Source organism: Cryptotermes secundus, unplaced genomic scaffold (assembly GCF_002891405.2).
Source record: "Cryptotermes secundus unplaced genomic scaffold, Csec_1.0 scaffold66, whole genome shotgun sequence".
NCBI classification, from domain to species: Eukaryota; Metazoa; Arthropoda; class Insecta; order Blattodea; family Kalotermitidae; genus Cryptotermes; species Cryptotermes secundus.
The window spans coordinates 970,315-991,958 of record NW_019731262.1 but is presented as its reverse complement, the minus strand read 5'-3'; the positions used below and the strand labels follow the sequence as shown (position 1 = coordinate 991,958).

Sequence of the window (21,644 nt, the reverse complement as noted above, 5' to 3'; positions counted from 1 at the left end):
CACTTCTCTCTCTCTCTCTCTCTCTGCTCTGCCGGTCACAGTAGCCGAGCGGTCTAAGGCATGCACTGTCTTCGCTCACTCGGAAGCCGGGATCGTGGGTTCGAATCTCACTCAGGGCATGGATGTTTGTGTGCGTTTTTCTGTGTTTGTGTACAGGTAGAGGCCTTGCGACGAGCTGATCACTCGCCCAAGGAGTCCTACCGAATGTGTAAGATCTAGAAAAACCGAAGTGAAACGGAAAGTTTCATGGAGGTAGGCCTAGGCCCACTGGGGCTGTAGTGCCAAGGAAAAAAAAGGCTGTCCTTGTGCCTGACTAATTAAGCAGTACTCCATGAAGACGTATGTAGTAACTTTATAATTATGATATAACGATATACACCAATATCAGCTTATAACGTGCCTACTAAAATAGGAGATACTGGGTTTTCGGGCTTTGTCCATCGTCCGGATTCTAAATAACTAAGTAAAAAACACGACGTTTCGGAAAATGGATCTGTTTCCGTCCTCAGGTGAGGGAAGACACCTACTCACTGATGATTGAGGCTAGTTCTTTGTAAGGGACCCAACAGAGTAGGTGTCTTCACTCACCTGAGGACGGAAACAGATCCAGTTTCCGAAACGTCGTGTTTTTTCTTAGTTATTTAGTATCCGGACGATGGACAAAGTCCGAAAACCCAGTATCTCTGTGTGTTATACACCGTCGTCAGAACCCTTTAGAATCTACTTACTTAATAGTGTAGACACGGCATATTACTACAGAATTGTACATTACTTCTTCTAAAATTGAATGTTTCTCAGAGCTACTGGAGATACCCGTAGCCAGAATACGCCCTAGGCTTTTTCGACCACAGTCATATTCCCCCTCGACTCCCCGCAGTTACCCTATGGATTGTTTGCTTATTCTTGCCGCTACGCCCTGGGCTCAATGCAAACCGTGAGTGCCCCCAGGTGGCACCGAGCATATTTACATCTGCACTTTTGTGTGTGACCTGTGGCTCACTCGATGTAGTGAGTATTGTACGGGCGGGACTACAGACGGATCGGGGCTCAAATCGTGCTCTGTATTCTGGGCTGTGACACCATATGATGTTTCGGTGGAACAATCCACGTCCATCTTCAGGGGCGAAGAGTTGTACCTGTTGGTTGCTTCGTGCTCTTTCCTTACATGGATTACCCTTCTGCCCTGAAGATGGAAGCAGTATGTTCCACCAAAACATTGGCTAACATTTACCGGATTACACGGCGTCATATCCCAGAAGATAAAACTTTTCGTATCCACCACTGTGAGAACGTCAAATCCAAGAAAATATCCTTTCATTTTCCGGCAAGGGCAAGAGATTTACCGTTTTTCCGCAGCGTGCAGACCGGCTTTGGGACAATTCTTGCGTCTTATTCAATGGGTACCGAGGGCTCTTCCCAGGGGTAAAGCGGACGGGACGTGAGGCTCACCACTCACCTTCCTCTGGTGCCGAGGTGAAGAATACATGGAACTGTGCTTCAGCTCCTCTGTACGTTTTCGTGGCCTGGTGTTCAATTATGCACAGGAACAACTTTTCCTTTACTGTAGGTTTAGCCTGGTTCGCACTGATGCGACATTGCAGTATATAGACTTTTCGGATATTTGTGAAAGACCAGTCACAAGTCAGAATTGCATTCATGCGAAATTAAGAGCGGCACTGTCTTCTGTGTTGAGGGGCAGGGACAGCTCAGTCGGTATAGCGACTGGCTACGGGCTAGACGATCGAGGGGTCCGAGTTCGAGTCCCGGTAGGCTCACGAATTTTCTCTACCTTGTCCAGACCGGCTTTGAGGTCCACCTAACCTCCTATCCATTGGGTACCGGGCGCGACCGGGATTTGAAGCTGACCACTCACCTCCAGCTAATGCCGAGGTCAAGAAAATGTGGATCTATACATCCGCTCCCCCATACGTCTTCATGGCGTAGTGCTTAATTAGTTAAGCACAGAGAAGACTTCACCATACTTACTTGTATTCTATGATATGATGCCTGCCATGTTTTGTGCTTGCTACACCCATTTTATTCTCCGAGTATTTCAGTTTTCCCGTACCACTGCCATTCAGCCATTGCTCCCGACTCCTAGCGGGTTGGAGTAGCAGTAATACTCTTAGACTCGTGTGCGGGAGGTGTTGGGTTCGAATCCTAGGCTGGGACACCGGTAATCCTGAGTTCAATATTTTTGTAGTTTTTATCAGACCCTGCAGGCGAGTGCCAGGAAAGTACCCCGACTGGGCCACGATATACTGTCTGTCTGCTTGCAGCGCCGCAGCAATCCCCAATGGAGAAATCAGAGTCGCAGAAACAGTGTTCACGATGTTTCACTTTGGGTTGCTGTCCGTATCCCCCCACCTCAGTTTTTGGGTTTGTTGTATCTGTGTATGCAGTATCTGCAATGGATACACACTAAACTATCGATAAACCGGATCTGTATATGAAAAATGAAAAATTCTCTTCACAGTTGAGCACGTACTTTAAAAGACACATGGGATTTAGGAACACCGGGGATTAGAGCAAGAGGACTCTCAGACTGTGTTGAGGGCAGCAGGAGAGACTGAAACCACGCAAGAAAATATACAAGACTGGCTTGAGCTGGATGAAGCAGTCCCTGGATTTCAGCTTCTAACAGAGGAAGAAATGAATGCAGTGATATTTTTTGTGTTTATTTTCAACAGCCCTTCCTGTATTATTGAATTTTCCATTTATTTGTTTTATATTTTTATGGCTATCCTTTTCTTCATGAATCCGGATTAACGCTTAATCTGAATGACCCCCCTTTTAATCCGGATTAGCGAAGGTTTACTGTATGTCGTTCGTCGTTGCATATTTCATTTCGTATGTTTTTGTCAGAGCGCAATGTTGGACTTAACAGAATCCGGCAGCAGATAAATATTTGTACAGAGATACTCCCAACTGTCGAATTAACAGATTGAAACCCCATATGTTCATTACGTAATTCATATGATACACAGCGTGTTTGTTTGTTTGTTTGTTTGTTTGTCTGGGTGTTGATCACACAGAAACGTGTTTCACAGCATCTAGATTTATTGGCTGATGTTTCCGCTTCGTACATAGATTTCCCACGTGATCGAGTCTGGGAACGGAGGAATACCGCCATGCCACCTCCTTCAGCCAACAAACTGGCGTAACGGTTACGCTCTAACCTTGTGTTTTGGAGGTGCTCGGTTCGAATCTCGGCCGAGACACAGACTACCCTTACTGATGTTTTTTTTCTTGTTCTTTCCAGTTCCTCTCTGCAAATGCTGGGATTGTATCTTGATTAGTATGTGAGCGCTTCATTCCAGAATCCTTTGTAATTCATCTATACTCTTATCATTCGACACTGAAAGTGTTTTAAAATCACCCACAAGACACTAATTTTTGTGTCTATCCTCAAACCCAATATTTTAATCGTACGAGGCCTGTGCTACAAGCCGAAAGGTCGCGGATTCAATTCCCGATGATGTTCGATTTTTAAATTGACCTAATCCTTCCAGCAGCACTGTGGCCCTGGTGTCAACTCAGCTTTTAATAGAAATGAGTGCCAGGAATCTTCCTGCAGGTAAAGGGGAGCCGGCCGGCGCGTAAGGCTGGCAGCCTCGCCGCCGTCTGTGTGCTGATTGTCTAGAAAATGTGGGAGCCTCGACGTCTCATAACCCTATGGCCTCCACGGCCGGTTACAGGGTATGGCTTTACCTTTTTAAATCTGAACCAGAGCACAAAAATATCCGTGCTTTAAAGTATTATGGCATGTAGACCCGTTGTTAGGCAACGACCTCGAAATAAGGAAATATACAACAGCTGTTGCTATGTAACAGCTCCGCCAGCAGACACGATCGCTACAATTGCACAGCAGTTACACTATAACAGAGGAACGGCATTGTCTGTGCGGTCCGTGCCGATGTTATAAGCACGACAAGTTAGTGAGGAATCAGTCAGTGATAGTGAAGAGTTGGTTGGTGGGTTAGTGAGTTAGGGAATTACTACTGTTCAGTCTTTGTGAGCTGTTAGTGTTATAAGCTGGTAGCTGAGGCACGGGGACAGCTCGGGAACGTAGAGGAAGGAGAACGTCCACTGTTGGAAGCCGCTACCAAGCAACGTCTAGTGAAGACTGTAACAGAGCGAGAAAACTAGTGAGTGTGCGACAGTGATTTATAAAGCGTATTCACGAATTATGTGTTAAAAGAGGTCAGTAAATCAGATTACCAACCCAAACCCCATTCATAGTCACTCGATCGCATGACAGTATTAATTCCATAATCATTTCGAGTAGACCGGAGGCTTCTTCGTAACTGCAGGGAGTGATGACAACTGCTGGTACTGTTGCGGTGCTGTAATCTTGTCGAGCGAGGGTGGTAAGGGCGTCAGGTAAGGACGCAAGGGTTTACACCGACAAGGATCGATGCCAAGGCAGTGGGTTTCGCTGTAAGTGGCAGTAACAACTCTGTGTTGCTGACAGGTAGACGTACAGACGTTGTCAGGTTTGCTTTGTCCGTGATAGAAACAAATATTGGGTTGCGTGTGTAAACTACCTGCCACATCTGGTTGCCTTGTTCATGTTCCAAATCTCGGACTACGAGTTCAGAAACTGAGAACACGTAAACAGGAACTGTGCAAGTTACAGTAAGTAAACTGAGTAAATTAATAGGGGGTTGTTGAATTTCAGCTACTCGCGGCGGTGCGGTATTCAGGGTTGTAACGCCATGTAGTTCGGAGACAGCCTGACGTTTCGGAGGAAGCTATTTCCTCCGCCTTCGGGGCCGAAACACACGGCAAGCTAAACTTATAATACTCACTACTTCTCATGGTTTCGTGCTTGGCTTACACATGGACCCTGAAGATGTGGGTTGTACAGTCCTCCGAAATGTCGGGCGTTACAACCCAGAAAACCGTATTCATCAAAATTATGTTTATTTGTTTATTTAATGACACTGTTAGCGGTGAGGCTCTAGATTCATATTCGTGGGGGGGGGCTTGATTCAAGTCTCGGCCGGGACAACTCCTATACTGACTCAGGGTTTCGTGGTTTTCTTCAGTCCTTTCGGGCAGAATGCCGGCGTAGTTGCTCGATTAAACTACGATCGCTTCCATCAGTTCATTCCTACCAATTCTGTCATTCGAGAGTGTATAATTAGCTTCTGAAAGCATCGTAAACTAAAGTCCTGAGCGAAGGGCGGGCGCTTCTGTTTGGGAGTGCTATGTGACCTTTCGGCTGTCTCTGTTTTCCTATCTGCAGTACTCTTCCACCTCTGTCTCCATTTTTAATTGGAATCGTGAAAAGTTTAGCCGTGGTTTGGGGTCCCCAGTGGCCGCTTAGCGGCTGTTTCTTCTCGCCAGCCCCTCTTCCCCCCGCTCGGGCTCATTTGTTTTTGCGACTTATACTGCAGAATCACCGGTTGGAATATTGATTGGTGCTGCATATGTGTTCAGTCTGTGAACAGCGGGATGTGTCGCCGTATAGTCCGGTAGATTTTTCACCGACGTTTCGAAAGAACGTACTGCTTCCATCTTCAAAGCTGCAAGTAACCAGCAGAGCGCTGTGCTTGCTGTTACATGTTTGCTTTGAGAGGTATCTCGTGCGAGAGATTCGAACTCAGTACCTCAAGAATACAAATCCATAGTTTTGAATTGCTTCATTTTTGGTCCGTTACACTATCAGTCACAAAGTCAATAGAAAGTCCGTCGAGTGTAACAATGTTTTTAGGTCACTTCTTTATCACATTTGCCTTACATGTTTCGGTTTAATAAAACCATCATCAGAGGCACATATTACAAACACATGAAAACACTGGCGTTGTTTAAATGTACACAGTATATATGCTGCGTGGACGCTGCTACAAATGTCGATGTGTAAAAGCACAACACTTGCTAGGAATATTGAATGCACGTTCAACTCTCGCATTCCATCCGAAATTGCCCTCAAATTAAACCGTCAATGTTAAAATATTTAAAAGTTTAAAACATTTGAAGTAAAATGTTAGGCTCCTCCTTGTTAATTCATCCCGATGATGGGAGATGTCAGCTTGAGGTTGTATAGGCTGCAAAGATATTGTATTACATTAGGTTTTATATATGTAATACATATACATATATAATACATATACATGTAATGTAATACAATATCTTTTCAGCCTATACAACCTCAAGCTGACATCTCCCATCATCGGGATGAATTAACAAGGAGGAGCCTAACATTTTACTTCAAATGTTTTAAACTTTTAAATATTTTAACATTGACGGTTTAATTTGAGGGCAATTTCGGATGGAATGCGAGAGTTGAACGTGCATTCAATATTCCTAGCAAGTGTTGTGCTTTTACACATCGACATTTGTAGCAGCGTCCACGCAGCATATATACTGTGTACATTTAAACAACGCCAGTGTTTTCATGTGTTTGTAATATGTGCCTCTGATGATGGTTTTATTAAACCGAAACATGTAAGGCAAATGTGATAAAGAAGTGACCTAAAAACATTGTTACACTCGACGGACTTTCTATTGACTTTGTGACAAATCCATAGCATTACCGTTGTACCAACCTATTCGTTCGTGTCAAGATTACTGTCTTCTGGGACGTGACTCAGTGTAGTCTGGTAGTTAGTTACCAACGTTTCGGAATAATCTGCTGCCTGCGTCTTCACGGTGGGAGAATGAAGTCTGTAGTGAAAAACAGGATTCGAATGCGGACAGGGTGAGAGCGGGACAAGGACCTATTCATATCGTCGTTTTTCTCCGCGGCTTACATTTCTACCCTGAAGATGGAGGATACAGGTTGCTCCGAAATGTCACTATCTGCGTTGAGACGGCGCTTCACGCGCATGTTACAGGGTACTGGATTTTGAGGTTCCAGTCCTGGACTACTAACAGATGCTGTCCCGTGGGATGTGACGCCTGCAGTCCGGTAGAATTTCACCGTCGTTTCGGAGAAACGTACTGCCTCTATCTTCAGGGTCGACGAGTAAGTCGGTCCTAAGTCATGCTGGTTGCTTGGCATGCGACTTTCGTGTCTTCGGAACCGAACTGGCGGATTCAGTGTGTAGCGTTTTTTCGAATTCGGGAGGTCACGTGTTCAAATATTTGCCTGGGGACAGACTATCCGGACTAATATTTATCGTGGGTTTCTCAGCCTCCCAGGTGAATGCCCGAATAGTACCTCAAATTAGGGCAGACCGCTTCCTTGCGCACAATTTTCTATTCGTTCTGTAAAAAAAGCCATCCCTGTAACAGGCCGTGGAGGCCCATAGGGTTGTGAGACGTTGAGGTATTTTCTAGACAATCGGCTCACAGATGGCGGTGAGGTTAGCCTTACCGACGGCCGCCCTTTACCTCCAAGAATATTCCTGGTACTCATTTCTGTTAAAGGCTGAGTCAACCCCAGGGCCATAGTGCGGCTGGATGGATTAGGTCAATTGAAAAGTCCAGTGTCTTTAGAGGGAATCGAACTTGCCACCTCCCGGCTTGTAGCATAGTCCCTCAACCAACTACGCTACCGCGTGGCCCCTCATTAATATTCGTTCTGAAATTCGATGATATATAGTCTGAAATATTGAAATTGTCGCTAAATAATGTCTTCTCTGTACTAATTAAGCACCACACCCTGAGGGCCGATGGAGAATGAAGTAATAGCTCCACACATTCGAAACCTTAGCACTATATGAAGGTGAGTGATTCGCTTTACTCCCTTACTGCTTTATTCCGGGGACAGATCCCTTGGCACCCACTGGATAGGAGGCTGGGTGGGGCCCATACCCGGCCTGTACCCCAAGTTGTCCAGTCCTTAGTGTAGTCACAGCACTGACTGAGCTACACCTAAGTGTCAAGCATTGCTGTTTGTCCGGCTTGAAGGCAGCATTTGCTTTTAAGTTCGACTTTTATATTTATAATGTTAGGCGTTATGTTTCATGACAAAAGGTTTTTCTTAGTAACCACATTTGCCCTTTACTTTGAATAAAAATGGCGGTTTCAATACCAAACACGAAAACATGAGGTTGTACGGTGTAAGAGTATGTAGGGCTTGTGGATGTGACGTCATGGGGTCGCTTCCGGTAGCGGACTACTACAGTGTATTGGCGGCACTCTTATTACTACTGCACGGTGCGTCGCCATGGTAACCAGAAATCAATATGGCGGTCGGTACACTGCATCGCAAGGTTATGAGGAGGAAAACAGTTTTTTATTGTTTATTTATGTTTTTGTTTGGGTGAGCAAATGTTGGCTTCTCAAGAAGGGCTCAGCTCCATGTAGTTAGTTAATTAGTTGAGCCTGGCTTGTTTTCTCTGCCCCGTAATCTTTCGCTTAAGCTCTGGTTTACCGGATGTGACGTGGCGTCAAGTTGGGCATATAACAAAGCGGTCAGTAAGTTTTGATGATCCATATAATCCAGATCCCTAATGGGTTGGTGTAGCCGTGACGCTCTTGACCTCATATTCTGGAGGTTCTCGATTCGAATCTCGGCCGGGACATCGCTTCTTCTGAGGTATTTCGTGGTTTTCCTCTGTCCCTCCATGTACAAGCCGGGATATTACCTCCATTAGGCTACGGCCACTTCCTTACAACTCATTTCCACTTCATTATTCATCTGTCATCGTAACATTCGATCTCGTGTGTGCTCTAGCAACTGAGCATGGTGAAACAACGCACGAGAAGTACTGCACTGTAACTAAGTGGCCTGAAATGCAGTTAGCGCCTGGTTGTCGCCTAATTTCCTGTATGATTAAATTATAGAACAATGGCCTACGTCACAGTCCATGAGAGCACAACAGTGTAAGGGAATGGATTGGAATAGTTTTATAGCATTCTTGTACCATCTGCTCCCAGCATTGTGTTTGCTATATGTACCACCGGCTTTAACGTTTAAAAAGAACTCAGTTTTGACCACACACTGAACAGCATTAACCGGTTGTGCTTTGTTACGGTGATATCTGTGAGGCATGAATTTAATTTTTATGTATTATTGAGGTCATTGGATTTTCTTCAATTGACCTAATTCTTCCAGCTGCACTAGGCCCTGGGGTTGACTCAGCCTCTAACAGAAATGAGTTTCAGGAATTAATTAAATAATTTTCCTGGAGAGTAAAGCACGGCCGGCGCGTAAGGCTGACAACCTTACCGCCATCTTTGAGTCGATTGTCTATATAATGTGGGACCCTCAGCGTCTCACAACCCTATGGGCCTTCACGGCCTGTTACAGGGATAGCTTTACTTTTTTTTAAATTTACTTTACATGAACATTGGTCTTCAGAGGAGTGAGAGAGTGAAGGCCGGCAGAGTCACTCCCGAATAGAGAAGGAGTGACCAGTAATGTAGTCATACCCTTCCTCTCGTGGAAGAGGAGGCCCCATTTGCAAACCACCTAAAAGTGTGGGAAAGAGCAAAAATATGGTCATGGGTTCCGATGGGGCCCGAAACCAAGAACGACTGTGCTGACGAGGGCCACCGCCAATTTGCTGGACTGGGCTTCAGAGTATTAATAAATCGTGATTCTGTTAACGGAATGTTGTGATGTGTCCACAAAAACCACTTTTCGGGAAACAGATGTTTCGTATAAGGGAATCGAACGTTCCAAAATCTCACACATACAAATGAGATAAAAACCTGTGGAAGTGTACGGAGAACCGGAAAAATTCAGTATCTCTGCTTCGCTCAGTATCCAGGCGACGGTATGTCTCGCCTCACACAGACACAAAGTTAGTTCATTTCCCTTTCAGCTTGTTACCCTCGCATATTAAAGGGGAAGGGTTCTGAACCAGTAACCCCCTTACACAAAGAAGTTGATATTCAAACTCTAAGCAACTTTAATCGCTAAGCCTAACAAAATTAGTCTCCTCGTTAGAGTATGCATTAAGAAAAGGTAAAGCTGTCCTTCTTACAGGCCGTGGAGGCCCGTAGGGTTGTGAGACGTCGAGGACCCCACATTTTATAGACAATCGGCTCACAGATGGTGGTGAGGTTTTCAGCCTTACGCGCTGCCAGCCGGTCGGCCGCTCCTTAACCCCCAGGAAGATTCATGGTACTCATTTCTGTTAGAGACTGAGTCGACCCTAGGGCCATAGTGCTACTGGAAAAATTAGATCAATTGAAAAATCTAGTGACCTCATCGGGAATCGAAGCTGCGACCTTCCACCTTGTAGCATAGTGCCTCAACCAACTACGCTACCGCTGTCCCTAGAATATGCATAACATTTTTTAAAGAGCCATGTTTTATTGGTGTTTCGTGTTACACATAATTCAGTGGGACCTTCAAAACAACAGTTCTCACATTGCTGCTCTGGGGAGTGAAACTAATGAAGATTAATTGGGATCGAGTGAAAGTAAAAAGCAAGGGCCATCACGTAATTCGCGGCTCAGCAGTCCAAGGTCCATTACACGCTGTGAAAGCGGACGGCCGTGTGTTCAACCTCTGTAACATATACGGCAGCGTTTTTCAATCTGTGGGTCGCGATCCATTAGTGGTTTATGGGAAGTAACAGTAAACCCTCTCTAATCCGGATTAATTTTGGGGACAGGTCATCTGGATTAAACGATAATCCAGGTTAATTAAGCAAAACATAGCCCTAAACGGCCGAAAAAACTTAGAAAACATTCAAATGGAAAATTTAATAATGTAGGTATTTTTGATGAAAGTAAAATTATCACTATAGAGCATTGATTTAAAAACTATAAAAAGACAAGAAGCTGAAATCTGTGGTCACCTTCATCCAGCTGCAACCAATCTTGGATGTTTTCTTGCATGGTTTCAGTCTCTCCAGCTGCCCTTAACACAACCTGAATGTCCTCTTGCTCATAAATGTCACGTGTGTTTTGAAGTATCCACCCAACTGTGGACAGAAGTGTGTCCTAATTAACTGTCACCGGGGTAGCGAGGATTTTCTGCAATTCATTGGAGTACATATTATTATTATCATAAATTATATTTCGAATTGAAAGTAACGGTGAGATGAACAATGGGTGAATGTGCTGGAAGTTCCCCGTAAAGCCACAGGGCTCGCCACTTGCTGGTCTCGCACACGAGCACTATAACATATGGCGTTGCTAACTTTGATGCTTTCGGAAAATACGAGCAACTTTTGCATTGTGGCCTAAGGTACGCGCATTTGCGCATGCGTTGTTCAAGTATATTGTGGCGTATTTGCTCTATGCAGGAACTGTTGAGCCACAGAGTCCTTGGGGCACGCGCGCAACGTGAGAGTTGCGGATTGTATCGGCGCGTTGCTAATCGACAACTCTCTGAAGTCACATACCCCCACCCAGCTCGTCGCTACGAGACGCTCGGTAAACACCCCTCCACGCTAGGATGTGACGTCACGCAAGAGTGATAGCTATCACGTAACTGGTTTCCATGGAGTCCGTTACTGGGCAATCGTTTAGTAAACACGTGCCAACGTGCTGTTTTCTGTGTGGTCAGTGCGGAAGCTAAATAACGAGAGTATTCGTCAGTGTTGAGGCACTCTCTCGCCAGAGAGAGTGTCCCACAATAACAAGACCTAAATTGTCAAACAGTAATAAATATGTGGTCATGAGCCGCAGATTAGGCTCGACACCAAGATTGATTGATTGACCGACCGACCGTCAGTCGCAATGTGACTTTGTTGAGGCAGTTAAGAGTAGTTGAGAGTGGCGGAAGCAAGCGAACTGTGGAACCAGGAATACAGAAGGTCGCCAGTGAGGATGTCAAGTGTGATTTAGAAGACTTTGTGTGTGTGCGACGGTTCGTGCAACAGTGGATTATGAGGTTATGTAAATCAGCGATAGCGATGTATTTGAGTGTAACTAAAGAGTGCGTGTAAGCAAGCTGTTAATAAATCTAATCATCCGAACTAGAACCCGTCATTTCGTCACGCGTACCCTCCTACACGTGACAGTATTCTAAGTATTCCGTGTGTGAGATGATATTCACGGTGTGGGGATTGTAAATCATAAGCGGACTCTTTCCTCAGTTTCATTTTGCGATTAACGCGCCGGCAAACTGTGTGACAGATCACTGCTCTGCTGTTCACACATGGTGAATGAAATCAGCCAATCCTTCATGCCCGGTTCTCACGTGGTCCCCTTACAGCGTAGAGATCGATTTATTTTGTTATGCCGTTGATCTTCCTGTCACATGTGTACACGTAAGTCCAACAAGGTCATCCGTAATCCTCAGATCTTGAATGCATTTTACTGCGCTCTCAGATGTCATTATGGGAGAACCGTTCTTGCACTCCTTAATTTGCACACACCGAGCAGGTTGGCCTAGCGGAAATGCTGTAAACTTTTATTTGGAAGGTGCTTGGTTCTAATCTCGGCCGGTACACTGGCTGTCCTGACAAATTTTCGTGGTGTTTTTCAGTTCCTCAGTGCAAAGCTGGGTTACCACCTCAATCAGGCCACGACCGCTTCCTTCTTAACCCTTTCTAATTCATCTTTTTTCCCACCGTTCGAGGATGTATGTTCCGGCTACAGGCAGCGTCGTAAATTAAGCAACCCGCAATGATAGAATGGACCGAGTTTGATGCTTCGGCCAGGCTTTGTCCACTTCCGATTGCGGACTTCCTGTTTGTGACATCTAATGATGCAGGTGGATACAAACTTTTGGAACAGCCTGCTTCCATCTTCAGGGTCGAAGTGAGTTGGGAAGGATAGGATATGGTTATATAAGCAAGTTCCCAGGAATGTGATCACTCGGGAGGGGAAGGTGAGCTTCAGCACGGTCCAGACCAATTGGAACGGTGAACAGGAAATGTGACCCTGAGGATCGAGGCAGAATATTCCGTCGAAAATTTATTATCAACTTAGAGACTACATAATGTCTTAGTGACCAGAGCATATACTGCCACTTCTATGAAGACCTGTAAATTTATCTCCATGTTTTTGAATGACAGTTGACTGCAGAGTTTATGATGTGTGTTATTATTTGCGGTGTTAATAGTTAATGGTCGAGAGTTGCATCAGTATTAATCTATTCCTTATCACTTTATTCTCAAGTGTTTTATCTACGATCTTCTTAATTTACATTCCTCTCGTATTGAAGAAGAGGTGAGATTATGTAAAGAAAAAATAAAACTATCCCTGTAACAGGCCGTGGAGACCCATAAGGATGTGAGACGTCGAGGCCCCCACATTTTCTAGACAGTCGGCTCACATATTGCGGTGAAGTTGTCAGCCTTATTCGCCGGCCGCCTTTACCCCCAGGAATATTTCCGTTACTCATTTATTTTAGAGGATGAGTCAACCCCAGGGCCATAGTGCTGCTGGAAGGATTAAGACAATTGAAAAATCCAATAAAATCATCGGGAATGAAAACCGCAACCTTCCGGCTTGTATTATAGTGCCACAACAAACTACGCTACCGCGTGCCCCCAAGTGAGATTTTGAGATTATGAAATTACTTTTCTCGCTGTGTGCCCAGTCATATCAAGATTTTGCGAATTATTGTTGCACCCCCCCAAGAAGTAGAAACATGGAAACGGTACGAGGCTTTGTCTGGCCCGTAACAAAGTATTGAGGGTTTGTACAAGTGGAAATTATGAATATAAAATCGATGACAAAACAGAAAGACCTAATATTACTAAGTAGTTCTCTCTGACTACATGAAATGAAAATAAATATCCAGCTTTGTTTCCAGAATGTAATTTATTAAAGTAAATTTGTTTCTATTGCTTACATATACATAACCATTGATAATTCAACCGGAAGTGTCATCATTCGTTATATAAGCTTTCCTACTATTAACTTACTGTTGAGGGGGCACGCGGTAGCGTAGTTGGTTGAGGCAGTATGCTACAAGCCGGAAGGTCGCGGGATCGAATCCCGATGAGGTGGATTTCTTAAATTTACATGATCTTTCGAACTGCACTATGGCCTGGGGTCGACTCAGCCTCTAACAGAAATGAGTACCATGAATATTCTTGAGGGTAAAGGGCGGCCGGAGCGTAAGGCTGACAACTTTACCGTAATCTATGAGCCGATTGTCTAGATAATGTGGGAGCCTCACCGTCTCACAACCATATGGACCTCCACGGTCTGTTACAAGGATACCTTTACTTGTTTACGTTTACTATTAACTTCCCCTTCTTTATCCCATGCTGCTTTCCAGTCCTACATATTATCGAATGATACGTCGAGGTCGACGTTTACTGCCATCTGTTGGGTGGTCCACAGAGCCAATCTGGACGTTATGGAGAAGAGAAAGATCTCTTGCCCCTACCGGGAATAGAACCGCGAGTCCTCGGGCCTTCAGCCTGAGCTAGATGCGATTTTATATTTTATTTGGAGCAGCCGCCACTTTGGTTCTGTTGCTCTTGTGGTTCAATGTTAGGCGCCGTAAGTACCCACCGTTGCTTCAAGAACTTGACGTATGTAAATTACGTTCCCCGTACCCTGCACGTCGGCCAGACCACGCGACGTGGCTCGAGTAAAGGAAAAGACGCAATTAGCAAATGCCACAGGTGGCTTTGCTGGGTGGGAGGGTGGGTGGAGGAACTTGGCAGTCAAATGAAATGCAGATGAAACGGAGATGTGAGATGACAGAAAACTTCAGAAATATTATAGAATTCCTCTCATTAATATACATTCCAGTGATAAAACATTCTCCTTCTATATATATATAAAACAAGAAGTTAATTGGAAGAAGAATCGCATACTTTTCATTTTGTTTCGGTGTATCGTGTCTATTCTGTGAGTTCTAATAATATTTGTATGTCGAGGTTTGAAGTGCAACAGGCCTGTACTACATAAAGGAGACTATATGTCCAGTTTTCGTCAGAGATGGCATTAAGCACTGGCCTCGATGTATCGTTGGGTAAGAAGTGCAACTTGAAATGAATATGGGGGAAAACAGAGGAAGTTAATAGTACGAAAGCTTACATAATAAATGATGGGGCTTCCCGATCAATTCCCAACGGGCGTTACACTAGTAACTCTTTAAAGCCTGAATTATTTATAACAGTTAAGAATTCAGTTCGTACTTCGCAGGAAACACATAACGTCTCCGCTACAAAGTCCAGCCGGTTAATACTATTTGGGGAAATAATCGCTGTTTTTCGTGAGAATCATACGGAACACATAAATACACTGTGTGGGCAGAATGCAGTATATATAACTTCAGTTCGTACCTCACAGGAAACACATCTCCGTTGCAAGACCCAACCGGTTAATGCTGTTTAGGGAAATAATCGATGTTTTGCGTGAATCATATGGGACACATAATTACACTAAACATAAACCACCTACTGTGAACTCAATCAGGTGTTGGGCCAGATTTGAAACCCCATTTTAAAACATTGGATGCAATAATCTGGTTAAGAGATTTCATACAACTGAATGGACGTTGTTATGTGGATAATGAACAATGGTGAAGTAAGGATTAGCAAGAGAAGCCCGGAGAAACTTATACAAAAATCGGTTCCCGTTGTACCACGCATTTCAACACGAAGTCACCCGAAATTATACTCAAGGGTCCGCTGTTAGAAACCATCGCCCAGTCGTCCGAGCTCTGGAACGGAAGAACGTTTTCAATGTTAAAAAGGAAGTGGTACTTATAGTAACTGCTGTGCTTGGAAGAGTTGGAAGGTATAAAAGCAAAAGCATCGGAAAGACGAATGTATTTAGGATATCCTCAGTTGCGTCTTCATCCAATTTCGTTTGCTCCTTTACGTTCTATGCTTCCCAAATGCGAGACGCAAGAATGAAGGAAACAGCTGAGGAGCTTTCACAGATCAATACGCCTCTCGTCTGCTCATGTCTATAAAGTAGTGAAATTCCTTTTTCCCGATACTCGACGTATCCTGAAATGTGGTGGAAAATGTGTCAAGTTTCCCCTTCCGTCTCGCCTCCGACACCTTAATATTGCCATTACCTGACAGGATCCGTTGAGACGTTTCAGCGGCGCCTTTTCTGAATTCTGTCGCTTTGCGTCTGTTAGCAGCACATTAAACATCAAGTAACAGTGCACGTTCTTCGTCCGGGGTTTTGTTTTGCTTTTCTTATTAATCCTACAAATGCCACCTCCGATTTCTCCAGTTGCATGATGCATTTGAGGTTATTTTCACGAGTAATATTTATCTAGGAGACCTTTGAGCAAAATTGGTCAAAAAGTTTTCGGCCCAAGCAGTTTCCAATGCCTCTAGTAGATGGGGGAAGTATCAGGTACCGAGGGCCGACCTCGTTGGCTGAACGGGGCTGATAGCACGCACCAGTACCGGTAGGGTATGACGACTGGTAGAATATCAAAGGGGGACGTACAGTAGATCAACAACTGGTCGCGGTTCATGGGGAAACCCACCCCCTCCAATAATAATAATAATAATAATAATAAGTAATATTTATACGGAATAAATTACAGAGATAGAGAAGAATATATGAGTTTGTCATTTTTAAATAACCATATTTTTGCGCCTATTTCCACAAATTTTGGGACAGTTACTTCTTATTTAATCAATAGCGTGTTTACAATGTACTCCCGATAATATGGAGTAATGTGTAAATTTGTTCTAAGTAGGTGTCCTGAGTGGAGAAGTCATCCACTGATGATGCTCTGACAGGCCCTGTAGAGGAATGATGATGGTTTTAATCTTCGTCATCTGCGGGTTGCGGTAGGTCAGGCGGCCACTGCCTTCTCAATCTTCTTGTTACATTTGGTGGGTTGCTGATTTCTACAACTAATATATCCGAGTATGCTTTTTGGGGCAGAATGATAGAGGAAACATGTGTAAGAACGAGAAAGAAGGTGATGACTATTTTTTTGGACATGCCGAGGCAAATTATTATCACTTTTAGGGGGTCGTACGGACTGGTATCCCAGCTCCCTTTGAATCACTCCATCTTTCAATTTATTTCTCGTCAAATGTGTGAAAGTCAGTTTACTGATTGCGACTGGTTTGTTCCCTCCCTCACCCACAGGTCCGGCCCATGTTGACACCCGGTGACGTCACCGTGAGGGGGCTGTTGACCTCGCAACCTTCTCGCTGACAGGTGAGTTTGAACTTTGACCTTTCCACAGAACCGTAATGTAGTAGTGAATCAGTATCCAATACTGTGATACTCGGACTAGCATTGGCTGTCGCCTGTAAGCCAAAGCTTGAAATACAGAATCATTTAATCAGATCTCACTTTTGAACGAGCTAGCGATGAGCTATAACGACGTTGAAACCATATCTCACAATCGGCCCTATGAGAATATGGGAAACAGAAGACATATGCTTTTACGTGGAACACGCGGAGATACAGACCTTGATCGGCCGTTGCCTGGCCTCCCCGGTCACTAGTTTTACCGCATCAGACTTCCTGTATGGCTACATCAAGGATCAAGTATAATGGCCTAAACCGCCCCAAACCCCTGATATGACTGAAAGGACATCTTTACGTGAGGACACCACATAGGTTACTCATGAAACTGAAAATACACTGGGAAACTATGTCTGATACGGTGAATATTGTGTCATGTATAGTCGTATTACTTTCGTAGATATGATTGATCAAAATTGCGATCCAATTTAGAGAGACTCTTCATAGGACCTACAGTTGATGCATGAGGAGCTAAGAAAACAGAGAAAAGGCTATGCTTTGCTGGCTTGACTTATTGTTTGCTCCTGATGATGGAGGCAGTACATTTCTCCGAAATGCTAGTAAAGTTTCGTCGGGTTATTTGGCATCATATGTCATAAGATAGTGCACTTAATTTTTCTTACTGTCATGAGAGCTATCTGATGTCATAACTCACGCTTTGTTCGAAAGTGACCATGGGGAACTTTACGATTACGTATTCCCAGAAGTGGATTTGCCCACGATATGTTGAAACCTTATCAGTGGCAACATGGTTTGGGCTCTGCGGCTGGCCTAGTTCGGTTTCGAACTATAACTATTAAATTCAAAATAATTCTGTCTTCTACTATATGATCGTCTTTGCTCTCTTCTGCTTCAGGATTTGTAGTCCGAGCGTAGTTTAGGCTGATTGGAAACATAAATAACTGAAATCTTAAATTCCTTGTTTATTGATTGGATAATAATAATTCACTTCTTTATTATTTATGTGCCAAGTCAACAGCCGCAAGGCCAATTACAGACAGAGCACAGTGCAGATAAAAGTAATTACATTATAGACAAACACAATATAAAATCAAAGACAAATTACAGGAAAGCACTGGGGAAAACACAATAATATAGAGAAGTAAACAAACAAACAAATGATAATAATAGCAACAGTAATAATTTAATTAACATAAATCTGAGTGTTATTAAGAACTGAGAAATGAAACATATAAATATTTAATTAAGAAATGAAAACTATAGATTTTCAGAGAGGATAATGGTAATAATAATTCATTTTATTGTTGTTTATTGTGCATGTAAATAATAACAATACTAACAATTTTACTGTATTTAAAAATCGTTTGGGGAGAACATTTCTGACTCCGAATACGTCAACATCCCTGCAGACAACATTAGCAGCTGCTGCACATAATAATAATAATAATAATAATTTAGAATAAGCTAGTATAACGTCGGTTGTGAATCCATCGGGGAGTATCATCATTAGCTATATAAGCTTTCGTGCTATTAACTTTCCCTGTTTTCTCGCCTATTCCAGCCCTACATGTTATCGAGTGATACATCGAGATCGACGTGTGACCCCGTCTCCCACGGAACACGCACAATCGATCGTAAACCGTCTCCTTTTTATTGTATACGACGCTTAACATATCAGGGAGCCGGGTTAGGGTAGTCGGTATAGCGACTTGCTGCGGGCTGGACGACCAAGGGATCGGAGTTCTAATCCCGGTATGGTCAAGAATTTTCCCTTCTCCACGTTGTCCAGACCGGCTCTGGGGTCTGCTCAATCTCCTATGTAATGGGTATAGGGGGCTCTTTTGCCGGGGGTAAGCTGCCGGGGCTTGAAGCTGACCACTCACCTCCAATTATAGTACGAGGTCAAGAAAATGTGGATCTATACATCCACTCCCTCATACGTTTTCATGGCCTAGTGCTTAATTAGTTAAGTACAGAGACAACTTTACGTTACTTTTACTTACGCTGAACATAATCCACATCAAAATATTATCATTGTTAACGAAATAGACACGATACGCGTAAACAAAAACTGCACACACGCTCGTTCGTGACCTGGTACATAAACGGTGTTCGTGCGCCGTTTTAATTCCCGACAGTTCGTTGCTATGGTAACCTGAAATTGCGTAACGACAACGGTAGACCCTATTCTTATGGAATGTATATGATACCTCATATGCATTAGACGAAGCCTTAGGAAACTTACCAGAATGTCCCTTTAAGAAGAACCTCAAGTCCTAAGTACTGAGGTTTTGCGACAGGGGAGTGGAATCCATGACTAAGCTGAAACATCTGTGACTGGTGTGCTCAGCCTCGCATGCGGTGGGGAGGGGTAGCAGGTGAGGGGTTATTTCTTATCACCATCCATCATTCGACCCAGGCAGGGCTCACAAGAATCCCCAGTGGTAATTACAGTGGGCACTCCGTTCCAGGCGAGACAGAATGATTGCACGGGTGACGGGAAGCGGCAGATAGCGGTCGAGAGATTTATTTTCTGCGGGAATTTTTCAGAATTTCCTAATATATATAAAATTCATGTGAGATTTTTGGTTCTCACAGCAATGACAGTGAGCATTACTGTTTCCTTCCGCGTGACGCTGCTGCTGTTATTTATTTAACGACGCTGCCAGCGGCTAGACGACATAGCGTCGGATGTTACGGCCATTGATGGGTAACGGAAGTTGAAAAAAGTGGAAGGATGCCGTGGTGGCATGGTTCAGGTACTATTCCCGCATTTTCATGGAGAAACTGAGGAAAATCACATTTTCTTTTAGCAAGAATAGCCTGTGAACCGACCAAGATTCGAACCGAACACCTTCCGAATACAAGTCTAGAGCATTGACCCTAAGCCAACCTTCTCTGTGCTACTTGAGAAGCTAGTACTTGCTCAAATAGTCTACAGATTCCCAGCATTTTATGGAAATCGAAAATCTCATTCCTGTGTCCATGAAAACGGATACTGGGACCCTATCCTGAGCTGGATGATTCCAATCCACTAACTTCCTTACTAAGAACCATTTTAATATTATTCTCCCATCTGCAGCTAGGCCCTCCAAGATGTATCTTGTCGTCTGGTTTTCTTACCTTTTATACATTTCTGTTCTTTCTCTTGCTGACGACATACCCATCCCATCCTCCTTCGTAAAGGACTTCATATACTTCCTGTGAACGTAAACAAGTCCTGTTCCTTTAAACTCAAGATGCACTTGGGTGTTCAGCACCTCGCCATCCCCGCGGTTGCGTCCTGAGGAGTCCTGAACGTGTCACGTAGTGTGTTACTGTAGACGGAGGTTGGATTAGTGAATAGATTTATTGACCACTTACAGGTCGTAACCACAACTATAACACTATCGCTGTTTCTACGCCTTACAGTTCACTAGGGCATACAGTCTAGTGTTCTCAGTCTGTTACTAGATGTTTCCTGGTAACGGCTCCAAATGTGGCTACTCCTCTGCCTCCGGCTGAAGTCGTCTCTTCACAGACCCCCGAACAGAACCGACTTTGTCCCCCCAATTGTTGTCCTCCCTCGGCACGGACCACGCAGAAACACGCCATTTCCAGCAGTACCTCCATTGTTGCGCGTCGATTTATTGCTGATGGAACGTTATTACTAAGCCGTTGCCCAGAAACTGCCGTGGTGTATCCGCCCATCTCGGTTGTCGTTCCATAGCAACGGCTCTACACGCTACAGTGTAATTTCCGTTTTTGTTAACACTCAATTATCATGTAGAAGGATATCTTTGAGACGACGATGGCTGTATATAGGAGGGCCCTGTTTCCTGCGCACATGCATTGTGACCTTACGAGGCTGGAAAAGTCCCCCTTTCTTCTGCGCTTTCTTTTGCTGTGCTAGCACGAGTTATTAAGTTTTAGTAGGCAAAAAATAAAAAAAGGCTTTTTTTGTTGTTGTTCTTCAAGAGCAGATGTCCGTGACGCAGCTTGAAACGTGTAACACTCCGCCCCCCCCACTCTCTCTCTCTCCTTCAGAGCTCAAGCATTCTGTTATTTCTATTTTTGTCTTTCCTTTGTCGCCCTTTCACTGTTACACGTTTTTTACATGTTCTCATTTTCTAATTCTGTTTTGTCTTACTCCGTTATTGTGTTGGATTTAAGGTACTCACAGCGAGCACTATATACTCCATCTGCTATGAGAACGACGTTGCATCATAGTCACTGACGTAACTGTTACGTCATCAGCATACTGTTGTTACACATACGCCGGTGTGAACCGTAAGGTTGCCTACAAACGGCATGACTTAGCATAGGCTTTGTGGAGAGCTGTCTCCTTATATGTGACACTGTGTAGTATAATTTACAGATGTTTCGGAGAAACATACTGCCTCCATTTTCAGGGTCGCAAAGTAAACTTAGCAAGCAACCGGTAAGAAGTAAGCACCAAAGCTAGATCTGTATTTTCTGCTAGCTTGTATTACTGTTCCTAGCGCGGAGAGCGAATCTTTCCTTCCGTCCATTGATCTTCACGCCCTTCAGCTCCTTCACCATGTGGTGCTTTGACCCAGGAGAACCCTGTCACTGACTGTGTATAATAAGGAAGTAAATTCCTGGATTCTCTGTCCGTTTCTCCC

General features: G+C 44.1%; 1 protein-coding gene across 2 annotated transcripts in view; it reads left to right on the top strand.

The window, feature by feature from the left end:
* The window catches only part of LOC111866689 (hexosaminidase D), a 119,591-nt gene that overhangs the window by 48,573 nt on the left and 49,374 nt on the right, over nucleotides 1-21,644 (top strand). For both annotated transcript variants that reach the window (XM_023855874.2, XM_023855873.2), the window contains one exon: nucleotides 16,894-16,965. The gene's annotated coding sequence lies outside the window, so the exon portion shown is untranslated. The remainder of the gene's footprint in view (nucleotides 1-16,893; nucleotides 16,966-21,644) is intronic.